Source organism: Babylonia areolata, chromosome 26, assembly GCF_041734735.1.
Source record: "Babylonia areolata isolate BAREFJ2019XMU chromosome 26, ASM4173473v1, whole genome shotgun sequence".
NCBI classification, from domain to species: domain Eukaryota; kingdom Metazoa; phylum Mollusca; class Gastropoda; order Neogastropoda; family Buccinidae; genus Babylonia; species Babylonia areolata.
Window position 1 is genome coordinate 35,145,472 of NC_134901.1, and position 7,500 is coordinate 35,152,971.

Consider the following 7,500-nt stretch of genomic DNA (forward strand, 5'->3'; position numbering starts at 1 on the left):
CTCGCTATATATATATTTCTCTCTTTCTCTTTCTCTCTCTTTCTCTTCTTTCTTTCTTACTCTCTTTCTCTACTTCCCTATCTGTCATTCGTTCTTAATTTCGTTTATGCTTTTTTCTTTTCTTTCTCTCTTTCTCTTTCTTTCTGCTTCATCTCTCTCTCTCTCTCTATCAGTTTCTGTCTCTGTCTCTGTCTCTCTGTATGTGACTCCCCTCACCCCCCCTCTCTCTCCTCTCCTCTCTCTGTGTATGTGACTCCCCTCCCCCCTCTCTCTCTTCTCCTCTCTCTCTGTATGTGACTCCCCTCCCCCTCTCTCTCTTCTCCTCTCTCTCTGTATGTGACTCCCCTCCCCCCTCTCTCTCTTCTCCTCTCTCTCTGTATGTGACTCCCCTCTCTCTCTCTCTCTCTGTATGTGACTCCCCTCCCCCTCTCTCTCCTCTCTCTCTGTATGTGACTCCCCTCCCCCTCTCTCTCCTCTCTCTCTGTATGTGACTCCCCTCCCCCCCTCTCTCTTCTCCTCTCTCTCTGTATGTGACTCCCCTCCCCCTCTCTCTCTTCTCCTCTCTCTCTGTATGTGACTCCCCTCGCCCTCTCTCTCCTCTCTCTCTGTATGTGACTCCCCTCCCCCCCTCTCTCTCCTCTCTCTCTGTATGTGACTCCCCTCCCCCCCTCTCTCTCCTCTCTCTCTGTATGTGACTCCCCTCCCCCCTCTCTCTCCTCTCTCTCTGTATGTGACTCCCCTCCCCTCCCTCTCTCTCTTCTCTCTCTCTGTATGTGACTCCCCTCCCCCCCTCTCTCTCTCTTCTCCTCTCTCTCTGTGTATGTGACTCCCCTCCCCCCTCCCCCCTCTCTCTCTGTGTATGTGACTCCCCTCCCCACCTCTCTCTCCTCTCTCTCTGTATGTGACTCCCCTTCCCCCCTCTCTCTCTCTTCTCCTCTCTCTCTGTATGTGACTCCCCTCCCCCCTCTCTCTCTTCTCCTCTCTCTCTGTATGTGACTCCCCTTCCCCCCTCTCTTCTCCTCTCTCTCTGTATGTGACTCCCCTCCCCCCTCTCTCTCTTCTCCTCTCTCTGTGTATGTGACTCCCCTCCCCCCTCTCTCTCCTCTCTCTCTATGTGACTCCCTTCCCCCCTCTCTCTCCTCTCTCTCTGTATACGACTCCCCTCCCCCCTCTCTCTCTCTTCTCCTCTCTCTTTGTATGTGACTCCCCTCCCCCCCCTCTCTCTTCTCCTCTCTCTCTGTATGTGACTCCCCTTCCCCCCTCTCTCTCTTCTCCTCTCTCTCTGTATGTGACTCCCCTCCCCCCTCTCTCTCCTCTCTCTCTGTATGTGACTCCCCTCCCCCCTCTCTCTCTTCTCCTCTCTGTATGTGACTCCCTTCCCCCCTCTCTCTCCTCTCTCTCTGTATGTGACTCCCCTCCCCCCTCTCTCTCTTCTCCTCTCTGTATGTGACTCCCCTCCCCCCTCTCTCTCCTCTCTCTCTGTATGTGACTCCCCTCCCCCCTCTCTCTCTTCTCCTCTCTCTGTATGTGACTCCCCTCCCCCTCTCTCTCTTCTCCTCTCTCTCTGTATGTGACTCCCTTCCCCCCTCTCTCTCCTCTCTCTCTGTATGTGACTCCCCTCCCCCCTCTCTCTCTTCTCCTCTCTCTCTGTATGTGACTCCCTTCCCCCCTCTCTCTCCTCTCTCTGTGTATGTGACTCCCCTCCCCCCCCCTCTCTTCTCCTCTCTCTCTGTATGTGACTCCCCTCCCCCCTCTCTCTCTTCTCCTCTCTCTGTGTATGTGACTCCCCTCCCCCCTCTCTCTCCTCTCTCTCTATGTGACTCCCTTTCCCCCCTCTCTCTCCTCTCTCTCTGTATACGACTCCCCTCCCCCCTCCCCCTCTCTCTCCTCTCTCTCTGTATGTGACTCCCCTCCCCCCCCCCTCTCTCCTCTCTCTCTGTATGTGACTCCCCTCCCCCCTCTCTCTCCTCTCTCTCTGTATGTGACTCCCCTCCCCTCCCCCTCTCTCTCCTCTCTCTCTGTATGTGACTCCCCTCCCTCTCTCTCTCTGTATGTGACTCCCCTCCCCCCTCTCTCTCTTCTCCTCTCTCTCTGTGTATGTGACTCCCCTCCCCACCTCTCTCTCCTCTCTCTCTGTATGTGACTCCCCTCCCCCCTCTCTCTCCTCTCTCTCTGTATGTGACTCCCCTCCCCCCTCTCTCTCTTCTCCTCTCTCTCTGTATGTGACTCCCCTCCCCCCTCTCTCTCCTCTCTCTCTGTATGTGACTCCCCTCCCCCCTCTCTCTCCTCTCTCTCTGTATGTGACTCCCCTCCCCCTCTCTCTCTTCTCCTCTCTCTCTGTATGTGACTCCCCTCCCCCTCTCTCTCCTCTCTCTCTGTATGTGACTCCCCTCCCCCCTCTCTCTCTTCTCCTCTCTCTGTATGTGACTCCCCTTCCCCCTCTCTCTCCTCTCTCTCTATGTGACTCCCTTTCCCCCCTCTCTCTCCTCTCTCTCTGTATACGACTCCCCTCCCCCCTCTCTCTCTCTTCTCCTCTCTCTTTGTATGTGACTCCCCTCCCCCCTCTCTCTCTTCTCCTCTCTCTGTATGTGACTCCCCTTCCCCCTCTCTCTCCTCTCTCTCTGTATGTGACTCCCTTCCCCTCTCTCTCTCTTCTCCTCTCTCTCTGTATGTGACTCCCCTCGCCCCTCTCTCTCTTCTCGTCTCTGTATGTGACTCACCTCCCCCCTCTCTCTTTCTCCTCTCCTCTCTCTCTGTATGTTACGTCCCTCCCCTCCTTCCCTCCCTCCCTCTCTCCTCTCCTCTCTGTGACTTCCCTCCCCCCCCTCTCTCTCTATCTCTCCCTCTCTCTCCTCTTTCTCTGTATGTGGAGTCAGACGCGCTACCGTTGCGCGTCGGGGTCACGATTTTTTTTCTAAGCGCGTTGGGTTACGCTGCTGGTCAGGCATCTGTTTGGCAGATGTGGTGTAGCGTATATGGTTTTGTCCGAACGCAGTGATGCCTCCTTGAGCTACTGAAACTGAAACACTCTGTATGTGACCCCCCTCATCCCCCTCTCTCTTTCTCCTCCTCCTCTCTCTGTATTTGACCCCCCTCCCCTCTCTCTCTGTGTCTCTCTCTCTCCTCTCCTCTCTTTCTCTGTATGTGACTTCCCTCCCCTCCCCCTCTCTCTCTCTTCTCCTCTCTCTCTGTATGTGACTCCGCTCCCCCCTCTCTCTCTCTGTAAGTGACTCCCCTCCTTTCTCTCTCTCTCTCCTCTCTCACTGTATATGACTCCCCTCCCCTCCCCCCTCTCTCTCTCCTCTCTCTCTGTATGTGACTCCCCTCCCCTCCCCCCTCTCTCTCTCTCCTCTCTCTCTGTATGTGACTCCCCTCCCCTCCCCCCTCTCTCTCTCTCCTCTCCTCTCTCTCTGTATGTGACTCCCCTCCCCTCCTCTCTCTTTCTCTCTGTATGTGACTCCCGCACCCCCCCCCCCTTCTCTCTCTCTCATTTCTCGGCAACACACGTGACAACCCAATCCCTCAGTCCTGGATGGCGACGAAAGAGCGATCAGCATTCTGACACGTGAAACAGTGTGATCCCGTGCATTTCACACCGTACCCCTGACCACTCCCTCACGTTCCTTGAATCACATTTTGTCTGTCAACACTGATACTCATATGACTATAATTATTTCATTTCCGATCCGATTCGCATACACCTGTTTCACTCTTTCGCTGCCACAGGCGACTTATGTTGACAAGACAGTGCACCGCCATAGGTGACTTTAGTCGACTAGACAGTGCACGGCGATAGGTGACTTTAGTTGACTAGACAGTGAACCGCGATAGGCGACATTAGCTGACTGGACATTGCACCGCCATTGGCGACATTAGCTGACTGGACATTGCACCACCATGGGCGACTTTAGTCGACTAGACAGTGAACCACGATAGGTGACTTTAGTCGACTAGACAGTGCACCGCAATAGGTGACTTTAGTTGACTAGACAGTGCACCGCCATAGGTGACTTTGGTTGACTAGACAGTGCACCTCCATAGGTGACTTTGGTTGACTAGACAGTGCACCTCCATAGGTGACTTTGGTTGACTAGACAGTGCACCTCCATAGGTGACTTTGGTTGACTAGACAGTGCACCGCGATAGGTGACTTTGGTTGACTAGACAGTGCACCTCCATAGGTGACTTTGGTTGACTAGACAGTGCACCGCCATGGGCGACTTTAGTCGACTAGACAGTGCACCACAATAGGTGACTTTAGTCGACTAGACAGTGCACCACAATAGGTGACTTTAGTCGACTAGACAGTGCACGGCGATAGGTGACTTTAGTTGACTAGACAGTGCACCGCGATAGGCGACTTTGGTTGACTAGACAGTGCACCGCGATAGGTGACTTTGGTTGACTAGACAGTGCACCGCGATAGGCGACTTTGGTTGACTAGACAGTGAACCACGATAGGTGACTATAGTTGACTAGACAGTGCACCGCCATAGGCGACTTTAGTCGACTAGACAGTGCACCGCGATAGGCGACTTTGGTTGACTAGACAGTGCACCGCCATAGGCGACTTTTGTCGACATCGATGGGTCAGTTTGATCAGACCGTTTTTCCCATTGTTAGCAAAGCTCGAAAGCTGCAGCCAGGTTTCCCGCCAACAACAGAACAATGACTAACCTTTGCTCCCTGACCAAGTTGGAAGTGAGCAAGTCCTTTGTGTTGTTTTGAAATGAACTGAAGCCTGTGAGTGACTGATATGAGAGCATCGTTCCCCAAAAAATATTTGGCTCTGGGGTGTGTTTTTCATACAGAAACGTGGCGGCGAAAGTGTTCCGGAGACTGTGGAGTTGTATTTGTATTTCTTTTTATCACAACAGATTTCTCTGTGCGAAATTCGGGCAGCTCTCCCCATGGAGAGCGCGTCGCTACACTACAGCGCCACCCATTAAAAAAAAAAAAATTCCTGCGTGCAGTTTTATTTGTTTTTCTTATCGAAGTGGAATTTTCTTCAGAATTTTGCCAGGAACAACCCTTTTGTTGCCGCGGGTTGTTTTACGTGCGCTAAGTGCATGCTGCACACGGGACCTCGGTTTATCGACTCATCCAAATGACTAGCGTCCAGGTCACCACTCAAGGTCTAGTTGAGGGGGAGAAAATATCGGCGGCTGAGCCGTGATTCGATCCAGCGCGCTCAGATTCTCTCGCTTCCAAGGCGGACGCGTTACCTCAAGGCCATCACTCCACAGTGCGCTGTGGGTGGTGAGTGACACAAAGAGTGTGGGGTTTGTGGATGGATAGACACCCTCACACTGCTCACAGGTGGTGTCTGACGCTCGTCTGTCTGTCTGTCTGTGCTTTGGGCCTTTCTCCTCAGTTTCTGTGCCTCGAAACGCTGGGCAAGCGTCTCTTCCAAGAACTCGGAGAGCCTTCTGCTTCCAATCTTAACGTTCTGTGGCTACTTTCCCGGATCGACGTTCAAAGCCTTAAGGTCTCACTCGCAGACGGCGTCCTTACAGCATAGCTGGAGTCTGCCCATGGGACGTTTTCCCTGTCTCCGAAAAGAAGATCCTAGGAGATGTGGCCAACGTCCATTCCCTCCACGTGTCTGAGTCAGCAGGATGTACATGCTGAGGGTCTCAGCTCTCTCCAGGATGGTGTTGCCTGGAACTTTGTCCTGCGGGGTGGTGTTCAGGAGACAGCGAATGTGGAAGGCGTTGAGCTTTGGTTTCTGTCGGGCGCGCAGGGTCGAGGACTAACTGACGAAATGAGGAAATACTGTAGATCTCAGTGTGCTCCGTCAGCTTCCTGTTCGTCCATTCTCTCTTTCTCAGTGTGGACATGTTGTTAGCTGTCTTATCGATACCTTACATTTGTTTAGCTCAAGAGTGAGGAAGTACACACACACACACACACACACACACACACACACACACACACACACACACACACACACACACACACATATATATATATATATATATATATATATATATATATACAATTTCTTGCTTTACTTTTGCTGCTCTTATCGACGGCTTTTCAGTCCCTGTCCCGAGTTTGAGTCCAGATTAATCTCGGGATGTTATAGAGACCTCGCTGGAATGCCCCCCCCCCATCCTGCCCTCCGCCCCCCACACCCCCCTAGGCAATAAGTTTGGCTCTGTCAGACCCCGCCTCACCTCCCCCAGATGAGGTTCAACCCCAAGGTAGAAGGAAGGTTGCTCACTCTGGTCATTCAACGAAGAAACTTGAAGCCCGAACCCGAAGAAAGAAAAGAAGAAAAAAAAGTCTGACCTCGAAAGAAGAGTGGAAAAAAAAGGGAGTGAAAGTAGCGGTGAGAGTCCATGCAGCGAAAGTCCAGACGTGTGAAAATCCATCGACCCCCTGAAATAAGATATACCCCAATCCCTCATAGCCGTCACCTTGTTATAGTAGAGAGAGAACACAATGCGAGCAAGCCCAGCTCACCCTCATCCTTTTTAGTGTGTCTTTTATTTCTCCTCGACATTGTCGCTGGTAGAAGGTAGAGGAGCCAGTGCTAGCAAAGTGAGAGTGACCACTTCCATGTTATAATGTGGAGGGAAGAGGGCGAGGGAGGGGAGGCGGTGGCAGGGTGGTGGGTGGGGGGGGTTAATACAACCCAGCTGAGAGCTAGCGCTCCCCTTATGTCCGCCATGTTGTTACGTAGAGGTAAGGACTGGGGGTTGAGGAGTCGGTGCAAGTTGGTGGAGGGCTGCCACTCCCTGAGTTATACCACTCCCCCTGTTTCTGCCATGTTGGAATGTGGAGGTAAGGTTTGGGTGGATGGGGAATCAGTACAAACTAACCGAGAGTTATTACTTCCCCTTGTTTCAGCCATACTGGGCTGAGACAGAGAGAGAGAGAGAGGGGTAGAGACAGAGACAGAGAGAGAGAAAGAAAGAGAGAGAAGGACAGACAGAGAGAGAGAAAGGAAGGGAGAGACAGAGAAAAAGAGAGAGGGAGAGACAGAGAGAGAGAGGGAGAGAGAGAGAGAGAGGGGGGATAGAGAGTGGGGAGAGATTTTCTGTCTCTGTCTCTCTCCCTCTCTCTCTCTCCTCTCTCTATCTCCCGCCTCTCTCTCCCCTCCCTCTCTCTGTCTCTCGTCTCTGTCTCTCTCTCTCTCCTCTCTCTCTTTCCTCTCTCTGTCTCTGTCTCTCTCCTGTCTCTCTCTCTCTCTCATCTCTCTCTGTCTCTTTCCCCTCTCTATCTCTCCTCTCTCTGTCTCCCCTCTCTGTCTGTCTCTCTCTTTCTCGCTCTTTCTCTCTTTGTCTCCACTCGCTCGGACTTTGGAGTGTGAGTGTGAGAGTTGATATACAGGGTTCAGAAAAAGGTTAAGGACCTCTTGGAGCTCTGTACAGTTTTTTTCTTCTTGGGGGCATGATGGAAATGATGCAGAATGTCCGGCCAACAGCGATGTGTGCACTCAATGTACTGAGCACCTCTTATGACCAGAAGCGCTTAAAAAAAAAAATTCATATT